This window comes from Lepeophtheirus salmonis, chromosome 8, assembly GCF_016086655.4.
Source record: "Lepeophtheirus salmonis chromosome 8, UVic_Lsal_1.4, whole genome shotgun sequence".
Lineage (NCBI taxonomy): Eukaryota > Metazoa > Arthropoda > Copepoda > Siphonostomatoida > Caligidae > Lepeophtheirus > Lepeophtheirus salmonis.
Genome location: NC_052138.2, coordinates 23,976,792 through 23,988,166, shown reverse-complemented (window position 1 = coordinate 23,988,166; position 11,375 = coordinate 23,976,792).

Here is an 11,375-nt window from a genome sequence, read left to right as displayed (position 1 = left end):
CAAAGATTACTAAGTTATTAAAAGAATGAAGTAACAGTCCCCTGTATAAACTTCAATATAAAATGTGTCCGGTTTAAAAGTGCATTGTTCCAATATATCTTGCAATTGTTTTGTTTAGAACTGCAGGATGAGAAGTCCTTTTTGTTCTAAAAGGGCAAATAATTGTGAGTGTCTTCTTTGCAACTACGCTTCGACTTTAAAATCCTACTTTCCTCTCATTTTAAGAGCATTGAAGCCAGTCCGACGCCTTTAGAGTGATGTTAAATCTATCGGTAATAATATTCTCCACCATCAACAATAGAGGTGTCACTCGATCATAGAAATAAAACAGATGGAATAAAGATTCTACCGCTTCTTTACAGAAAAAACATCTACGTTCTGTTTTATTTTACTTGTTGGTGTATTATTTATATATATGTTAAATAAGTTTTTTTTCCAAAAATATAAGAAGACCAATTTCTAGGTTTTTGAAGAAAAAAAAATGTCATCTCAAGCTTATCAACCCCCAATGAAAAATTATAGTGGCGGCTCTATTTCCTCCTAGAATCTATGGTGTCCTCTTTAAATGTATATATTTATAAACTTTGCATAAAATAACCATAAATTTTCATCTCAAGCTAGTTATCCACAATGAAAAATTAAATTTACTCATTGTCCCTTCATAGAAGATCTGGTTTCTGGACTCAAAGAAGGTTTAATTTTCATTTTTTTTATTGCCCCGTCCATGTAATCTCGAATTGCAGTAAGGATGTTTAAACTGAATGGGAGATCTCTAGTGCCCCTATCGAATAAAAAAGTTGTCACATATTGAACAAGTATTGAGAACAAGGTATTTGCTTCGCTACTTAGTTCATAGATGTTTATTTAGTTGCGTCCTGTCGATTAAGAATTAGGCGGAACTTCAAAATTCTAGGAATGCTACAAAATCTTACATCTTAAATTCAGGTGTAAAAATACAAATCAGTTGTCGCTGGTTGTATTACATGTCACAACAAAAATAAAATTAAATTATTCAATGGCCAACGCTCTAGGGAGAAATAATTCTCTTGAATTTAATTTGCATCAGTTTGCGAGCTGATTGTTCCTTGAGAAGGAAATATACTGTTTTTTTTTAGATATATGGACTTCAAAGACGATTCCTAGGTCAGATGGAGTAAACATAATAGTATAATGTTTACTTACATATACTTAATCAATGCAACTTCATCTGACCAATTAAAGGAACATTAAAGAAATGCTTTTATATTTGTAAGTACAAAACAATATATATTCAAAACTATATTCTATATATTCGTTTCTTAAATAAATAAAAAACCACAACTTTTTAAATCAAATACGATTAAAATGCAATCTTTTCATACGAACTGCAGTAGTTTTTTTTATTTAATGTGTGAAACCATTGCCCTCGATAAGTCTAAGAAAAATGTTGTTTATAAGTACTGTTTCTATGAACAAAAATAGTCTCTAGAGAACCCTCTATCCAGTCAAAACCTGACAGGATCTCACGTTTTAAGTACCAAGAGTGAGTCAAATTGTTGAGGAAAAATGGCATCATTTTCTGTTAATAAAAACTATGCATTGAGTTTGGAATTATCACATTTCTTTTGTTTGTCATAATTATAACCCAATTGAGTTTTCCCGTGATATAAAAGGCCGTGTATGTACAGACAAGTTGTGTTAGTGATAAACAGCCCCTGTTGCTACTTATGAAAATCCGGTTGGTCAGCTTTTGAGCTCGCCCATTTAAAAAAAAAATGGTATTCCAAAGAATGAGTTTTCTTTTCCTCAGCGTTTGTCATTATTATTTGACTCTTGAGTAGTAAACTTCCTTTCCTACTCCATTCAAAACATGATTGAACATTTGTGTGTGCTCATAAAAGACGTAGAGTAACACTGAGGATTTGTTGCGGAGTTGTAACTGGTAATCCTTGTTGGACTAAGAGTTGAATTGAGGATTGACATTTGAGTAATTCTTGGCTTTATTTTTGTTTATTTATTCCTCCCCCTCCTCTCTTGTTACACCTGATCATAGCTGATTTAATGAAATATTATAACACCTAAGGTGCTCTTCTCTAAGACATTTTTCAAATTATGAGGGTGGCCATGTTGATTTTAGATTTATTTTTTTAACAATCCCAAAATACACATAATTTTCATCCCTACCAACAGCTTTAGGACCTAACGAGACATCATAATTGTTCAAGCACTGAGAAACCTGCCTACCATTTCATAAATAATATACTTACATATAATATTTAGAGCAAGACAAATTCACAAATATAAGGTTGGTCGATTTTTTTTTTTTTTTGTACAAAGGTCAGTCATTAATAACAAATACCTAATGAGAAATGTCATTATATAATATCGTATACATAACTCGTACATAAATACGCAGGCTTTGATTGAGATGTAGTTATTACACATATAAATATGTTATAATATCCTCTATATAATTTCTATAAGGACATCATCGTCATCAAAAGTGGACTCTTGTCTATTAGGTATGGAGTAGACTGTCCCTTTTTTGAGTTAATTTTTTTCCCTCTGCACAAAGACTTTTTCTCCTCTGGATAATTAAAAAACAGCCTTTGGCACCGTTTGAGACCTCTCAATCCCTTTTTGACATAGTACAGCCCATTTTGAGATGTACTTTGTCTATGCTTCGAGGTGTCAACATTCAAACATCCCATCCTTAGGGATCAATAAAAATAAATGAGTAATTAATTTTGTCAAAACTGGAAAACTTTAAATACTTATATTCATCATTTCCCCTGAATCTTTAAGATAAAATTAAGGACTCGAATTCTAAGTGATCCTTAAAGTAATTCATCTTATGAAGTACACTCCTTTCAGTGATTATATTTACCAAAAAATGAACAGGATTCGAGGGGACCTTTTATGTATTAAAAAGACACCATGCCGGGTCGTGCAAAATGGATGTACCACTATTATAGAATAATTTTTCGAGGTATAGTGATTGTAATTCGTAAATTTCCGATGTTTCACACGACAGCTGACCTTTTAAGCTTTCGAATGAGCTATTCCAATCGGCTCTACCATTTCTGTAAACAAAATGGAATAAAAAAGAAATCAGATTGCTGCTTTGATTTGCTCTTTCCACAGGACACCTGATTCAAGATTGTTGGGATCGAAATGCACACCGTCTACAGGGTCAAAAAGCTCATGAAAGAGGGAGAAGCCTTAAAATTGAGCCCAGTATTGGAAGGTCATTCAAACTCACCCCAAAAGCGGCCCAGAAGGCGTTTGAGGGCCAGCCCAACCTGTCCATGGCCAAATTTGTCAAAAAGAATTTAGTGGCTCCCTCCACCGTGTCCAGGGCAATCAAGGCCGCCAGGGGATAGTCCAAGAGGTATGTGGAAAGACCATTAATGACTCGACAGCAACAAGATATCCGTTTGGAGCGGGCCACACACCTCCTAAACGATCTGAAGCATCATGGCAACTGTGTGATCTTCTTTTCAGATGAAAAAAATATTCACTGTCGACCCTGTCTTCAACAATTAGAACAATCTGGTTGTTTGCTGTAAAGACACTTTTGAAAACCTCTGCCACGTGTCCAAGACGGGTGAGTGGGTGCCCCATCCTGCTGGAAGACGTAGGACGTCTTGTCCGACCTTGAAGACCAAGGTACTCCCGTAGGTCCTCAACTTTTGGCCTCCCCAGAGTCCCGATCTAAATCCTTTGGATAACTCTATCCAGTGGCAAGTCGAGTCCAAGGGCTGCAGATCACGCCACAGCAATGCCACTGACCTGAAGTTCTCTCTGGAGAAGGAGGGGATACTCATAAGAAGGGACAACATTTCCAGAGTGTGCTCCACCTTTTGTGGCCGCTTGAAGCCCGTTATTGAGAGCAATGGAGATCACAATCATAAATAATATCTTGCATTGTGTGCTTAATAAATGTTTTTAAGTAATCTATCACGTCTTACTTAATTGAGACTCAGGAGGAGCAAAATTTTGCTTACGTTGATTAGTGGTACATCCATTTTGCACGAGCAAAATGGATGTACTACTAATGTACCAGTGGGCAATGTTGATCTACTTTTGGGATTAAATTCTCCCAATAGTTCTCCCTCTACTTGGCATCAGAAGTTATTGCATTGCGATACCGACTGGAAAGGGGCTCTCTTTTTACGAATTCCAAATACTCCCTGGCAGAAGAAAGAAAATTTAATATCATTAGGGACGAAGTGGAAACGTCATCTCACCTCGTCGTAGGTTGCCAGGAGTTATCGGAGCTACTAGACATGTTTGAGGAAAGGGTTAAAGAAGGATACAGAGTAACATTGAAGGAAAAGGACTGACCTTTCTTGATGTCTCTAGAAGCTGACGAAGACATGAAGATCGATCCACTTATTACTGTATTTCTTTTTAAATCTTTATAAAAATAAATGACGCGGAGTCCAGTTAAACAGTCAGTAATAAAGGAATGGATTGAGGAGGAAATACTTACACTCCTCCGTCAACCTATCTTGCTAGAGTCACAAATATTTTCAATTCTTATTTTTTACACATTGTTGAACAAAGATAGCAACAAAAGAAAATGAAAATATAAAAATGAATGAAATTAACATTTTAATAACTACAATTTTCCTAATTATATGCAATTTTAGAAGTTTCCCCGTGAACATTAATGAATTTGTAAAAATTCATTTTATTATAATCTAACTTTTGTGTGTTTATGTAAATTTTATTATTTATATGCCATATTTACTCGTGTATTCATAATGATTATGTTTGCCTGTTTTGGTTGAGAATAAATAATAGTATAACATGGGTTTATCTGGAGTTATTAGGTGTCCAAACTTTACTCTAATAATATAGAAGATAGTACAGTTATAAATCCTTAGTGACACTCGTCCTTTTTCAAGAACACACTCTACTATCTACTCAATACTTAATCAAAATAATAACTAGAATGGGCACTCAGTAGAGCAAAACCTACGCCTAAAATCAAACTGAGTTAAATGTATCTCAATGAATCCCAATGTTATAGTCGATTATGCATTGTACATTTTGTCTTACTTTAACCTTGACCTTCAATGTTAAGCTCTTAAAATTTAATCACTTATTACTTTAAACATATATAATCTTTGTACGAAGTTTGATCAAAATCGATTAGTTTCTTTTGCCATTATTGTGATGACTATAAAACATTTAACAGCTCGGAAACATCTAAGGTATCATTAATTTTTAATTTTTGTATGGAGTACTTCCTTTTTTTTCATTTTATATTGGTATATAAACTACATCAAGGAGCACTATATACCCTTTGTCTTATAAAAAAATTCCCTAGTCAACAAAAAGAAGGAAATTTATATTATCCTATGTTTTTCTTAAACAAGAAAAACAACAAATCTTTCAAAACATTTTCGACCCCTTAATTGATTAAATACAATATGCCATTTACAATATATTTAACTGATAATTGAATACTAAAAGGACAACTTTTGACTTATACTTTCATATTTGGGAAGGTACAGAGGCTTATGAATGGTCATTATTATTATTTTTTTTTTTTCCAAACGAAAATGGTGTGTATCAGTCTAAAAATCCCTTAAACTATGCCAAAGTCATTTTTTTGATTGCCCCCAGTAAAAAAGGCTGTGTTTGGGAAAAAAAAAATATATAAACCATAAAACGAGACACTCTAATTTACGTAAAATATATATTTCCCTATCGGCAATCAAAAAACTAAGTCAGACCTTGCCGGAAAACAAGTTTTACTTAAATTAAAATGTATATTTCATATATTTAAAAGAGTTTGTTACTTATAATTTATTAGTAAATGTAGCCGTCGCAGCCTCGATAATGTCTTCCAAACAGATATTGAAGGGAATGCAAGTCCTCTTAACCATAACTTTGTCAATGGGGTTTGAGAATATATTGCCATATACCTTCAGATTTTTTTAGTCTTGTTGTGGGTTTACAGGCAAAATTATTTGGGAACAATTTTATATCTATGTTTAGATAGCAAGAAATGTCTAAAACCTTCTGATGAAAATACATATGAAGAAGTACAGGGCGAGGACTCAAAAATTAGAATCCTCTTCGAGGCTGTCCAGCCTCAGTTTATAAAGTGTGACATTATTGTACTTGGCAACATTTGTTTTGTTTTGTTGTTGTGCGATCAAAAATGTATGAGCAACAACCAAAACAACAGAGGGTGTGCGATCTCCTCTGTTCACAAGTCGACAAGTGGAAGGTGTTCTGAAGTGGAGAAATGATCGCTTCTTGGCTGAATTAAGAGCTAAGGTCGAGGGAACTTTCAGGTCTAAACATCCAGAACAAATCAGGGTCGTCGGTGTCATGGCGTTCGACGGCAGCAAGATGCCTCCCTACTTCTTCAAGACCAACGAGAAAGTCAATAAGGACGTTTATTGATTTAGTTATAGGATTATGATATTTATTTTTCTATGGTACGCCGAACAGAATGATCGTTTGTAATTATATAAATATTATTGTTCTTCTAACCTCTCAGGCTTAAACTAATAAATGATCTCAGAATATGTAACTTAGGACATTCCAAAAAAGTGTGTCTGATGTTGTTGAATAGTTGACCATAATCTTTACATAGAGAAACATACTTCTTGTGCCTATTTGAAATTGAGCTGTGATTTTTCTTCCATCAGCTATTTGGGAAGTCTATGACATAATCCTATACATTATCAATAATCTTTTTGTTTTTTATAGAGAAAAGTAAGAAGGAACAAAGAAAGATTACTAAAATTACTAGATATATTTAATTCTCTAATCCATCCATTGGACTTTGACAACACAAAGTCTTCCATTGAATTTGAAAAATTAGCCTTCAAATGCCAAGGAACGAGCAAATTTTGTAGCTTGGCATGTCTTATGAGAAGAAAAGAAAACTTCCGGGTAAAACAACCACAATCAGAGTGAATACCAATATCAGGTACAGGGATTTGCTTATCTAATGATACACATTTTTAAAAAAGGGAGGTTTTGTCAGGACATTTATGTTACAAAATCATCTCAAAGTGGTAGTCGGTACAACTTTTATTCAATGTGTAAGCCCTCAGCTGTAATAATTGCCTCAATGCAAAGCCTAAATTCCTTGCAGGCTTTGTAGTCCAAGGGGTTCAAGACTGGAGAAGAGGTCGGTTACATGTTGAGGTCCAAAAAGTTGTGTATCAAGAGTTCCTTAGCCGTGCTATGATACAGGGCTCCGTCTTAAGTGAAAACAAAGTTATCCCGGAACATTTCTCTAGCCCAATGTAGCACTTTCTTATCCAGAGTTACGATGTTAACATCTGGATTGAAAGGCTCCTTCCTCTCCACAAAAATGGGTCGGCAGACTTTGCCTCTGCTCTCAAAGCTCAAAACCCTTGTGGTGAATAAGTCCCTAGCCCAATCAACAGTGTCATGGCTGCAACGAGCTCCTCCGATATGGTCTTTCAAATTTTCTCTACTTTGTTGCTCCATTTTACTCGTTCTCGTTTGATTTGTTTTTAATTGAGTCGAAACTTTACTTAAGGAATCTTAAGTCTCAGAAACTATCTTTCACCGAGTTTGAAGACAACCGACGAATAAATTTCCTCTTTATTAAAATTTGAATTTAGGTGTCACTAAATAAGCTCAAATTTGTATAACATAAGATTTTTTTGAATTATTCCGAACTAAAATATCCTGTATCTACCTAAAAATTACACGAAAGGCCTCAAAATTTGCCAAAATGATTTTTGTCATTCTCCCTAGCAGAAAAAGTGGAGAAAAATATTAACCCAAAAATGAACAGTCTGGTATGCAATTATCTGCATCGATTTAAGTAATATATACATTTGAAACATAGGAGACACTATAATTTTTGTTTTTGTTTTAACGCACCGTTCTTTGATTTTTATGTAATGTTTTTGGATCTTAGGTATGCATTTGACATTGCAGAAATAAGTGAAAAAAAGTGGAGGAAAAATTGATATAAATCAAATGATTATTTCATTTTATATATACATAAAAAAAATTTGACGACATTTTTTTTCCTTAAAAGTTGCCCATATATATTAGTATTTAATGGATATTATAAATAGTTTTTCATTTGAAACTACAGAAACTAAAATATACCCTCCATTATTGTCAGTTACCTATTGTTACTTCCCTACAAATCCTAGCATGAGTAACAATCGAATTAGTAATTTGCCATTAGGAGTAAGGAAGTAGTGGTATTTGGTTGTAGGAAGGTTATATATGATAACAGTAAGATGTTAATAAATTTTGAGAGGTTAAGGTTACACAAAATTGGATATTTTAAATTCTAAAGCGGGATTACGGTTGAAGTTATTGATCGATTTTGTTGAAACTTTGTGTAAAGGTTATATATGTTAACTGTAAGATGTTTTTCTTAATTTTAGGCAAGGTTTGTGCTTTACCAAGTTCTCAACGTAATTGTAATAACTGCTGTAGAAAAAGTAACTGAGATCTGCCTGGATGATGTTGTAAGTAAATTTTTTTATTTTTTAATATATAATATATTTTTTACTTTAATAATGCACATTAATTATGAATCTGGCCACTATGAATGGCAGCCTCCAGCCCCCTCCGCAATTCCTTGCACACATTGGGAACGTTGTCCTTTTTCTAGATAAACCACTGCAAGTTAATGGCAGTCTTCGGGGCATCAATATTCGGTTGGTGGACTTTGCAGGGCTTTTTCTCAATTTATCACCAAATGGAGTAATCCAGTCGATTCAGATCTCGGCTTTGAAGCGGCCTAAGGTTCTTGGACTGGGAGTTCATGTTGTTACTCATCCATTCTTCTAGATTATTAGCAGTTTTGGCCGTAATCCTGTCCTGCTAAAATACGTAAGTAGCCTTGTTGGACTTCTTCATGGTCTTGGAGATCTTTGATACCCCATTTTCCTTCAACCCCACCATGTATTCGGCCACGGATACTGTATCCAACAGGAAACCAAATTGGAGGCACTTCTACAGTTGATGCCACAACCCCAAACATTATCACAGAGGCCGGAAGTTTGTTCTTGGGGACTGTCCTGATACTCTAGCCAGCGTTGACAAATCATACCCTAGCATCATTTTACTTGTTGTAGACAGGGCAACAGGAAAGGTCTATTCATCAGAGAAAAAATTTACTCGGTTGCTGTAGTGTTCCAGATCATTCAAGAGGGATTGACAACGCTGAAGAGAGAGTTATTTTTGACGTTGGGGTAGGAGTAGCCTCTCAATTCTTTTAAGCGACCTTCATCCACTCTTTTGGATGACCTTACTCATAGTAAACCGATGTACCTTCTTCTTCTTGGCGTACTCTGATATCTTCATCGTTGGGTTGACCTTAAAGGCCTACTTGATATCTGCAGGATTCACTTTTGTGGATCCTCTACTTTTGGGTCTGTCCTTAAGGTTGTCCCCATCAGCCAAGCAATTTATGACCGGGCAGACTGTGACCTTGCGGGTGTTTAAGGCCTTGATGATGTCCGAGGTGGTCTCCTGGCGCGGATTAAATTACCTATGATGGCTCTTCTTGCCTCTATCGCGAAATATTCATAACTTTTGTTTACAGCATGTACATTAATCAAAGATTTAGAGTCTAAGCTATTGAAAAATAATTTGAATTTTAAGATTTAATCAATAAAAGCTATTCAAAACTATATTTCAGAAGGTCTTATTACTTTTTCTACACCCAGTAGTTTGTACATACAAGTGTTCAGATTTGGTCCGAGACCGAATACTATTTTAGGTCAGTTCTGAAATATTTTTTTTGATCAATCTGATCCAATATTTCGATCTGGATTGTGTTTTCACACCCTTTACTAAAGTTTGATTTTCTAAGAAAAAGGTAACACACAAAAAAATAAAGTTTTATTTTTCTTTAAAATAATCATTTTTTTACAGCAAGACTACAATATTATTTCACGTGATCAGACTATTGGTCAAAAACATTTTTGTCAAAGGACGATATGGCGAGTTGACATTTTGCCGAAGAACAATTAGCCAAATGTACATAAGGACACTTAACACTTGATCAATGCCTATTATCAATATATATCATATGTAATAAATATCCTTTTCCGCCGAATGTCAAACTTCTGTTAGGTAAATTGTCCTTCGAGAAAAATGTTTTCAGCCATTTGCCCTAGAACCAATATTTCATTATCTAAGGTAGATAAAAACCCCAAGAAAGTAAATAATAGTAATATATATGATACTATATTAAATTATATGATTCTATCTCACTTTATTATCTAAAATAAATATTAACGTAGATAAAAGTGAGTATCTCAAGCAAAAACATAGCTGTATTTTATGTGGGTAAATGTAATTAGTTTTTAAGAAAGCTTTATTTATATAAACGTCTGAAAATGATTAAATAGGAAGAAAATATAATTATATATCTATGAAAAGTCCTACTTCAGTTTTTTTTTAGATGATTGCGTTCAGAAAAAAGATATTTGAACCTGTCATTCTCATACATACGTATTGGCTGTGTTCAACAAATATATACGATTGAATATTGCTCCTTTAGTACAATAATATCTTTATTGTTTATCTCAATCTGCTCGGAAAATATAATGAAAAAAAATCCCAAAGTTAGTTGATGCTAAATAACCAGTTCTGTCTAACTGCTGCATTATTTTTTTTTATCATCATTACTTTCTTTTCACTTAATGCACAGGGCGCCGAAGGGGGTACGCCAGTCTCTGTCCCCAAGTCTGTGTGTCAGGCTAAGAAAGCTCTCAAAAAAACCACTTTGAATTAATAGCGAACTATCTGGCAGCAGTTGGATAGCTGCAGCCAATCTAAACAGTTTATCGTCGAGTCGTACATCGGAACAAAAGTGTACAAATACAAGAGACATCAAATCTCAAGTATAGTCGGTATGGCTAGTTGCCACAGGCAACTTAATAGACATCTTTTTTAAAATGAGTAAAACCCTGATCCGATCTGTCAACTCTGTGACGAAGATGAGGAAACACCATTTCATCTTATCCATGACTGTGGCCATACAATGCAAGGAATAACTGAACTTGCTATGGAGTCTGAGTAAAGACAATATTAATGGTGAAGCAACTTTGATGATTTTTAATATGTTGTGTAGTTATGATTTATTTTATAATAATAATGTCAGAGACTCATAGATGAACCTCTACCAGCTGATACCAGATTGAGTTCCGATGTAGTGGGGTTGTATCTGGGAGCTAAGCAAAGAAGCCTTCTAAAATCCATTGTTTTCACACAATCCGTAAAAATATGTAACTGTGTGTCCAGTTTTTCACATTTAAAGAAGCCTAAATTTTCTTCGGGTGATATTAATTAATTTACTACTACTACTTTATTACTAGTTCTGACAACAAGTGATGATCGCTTAAGATATTGTTCAA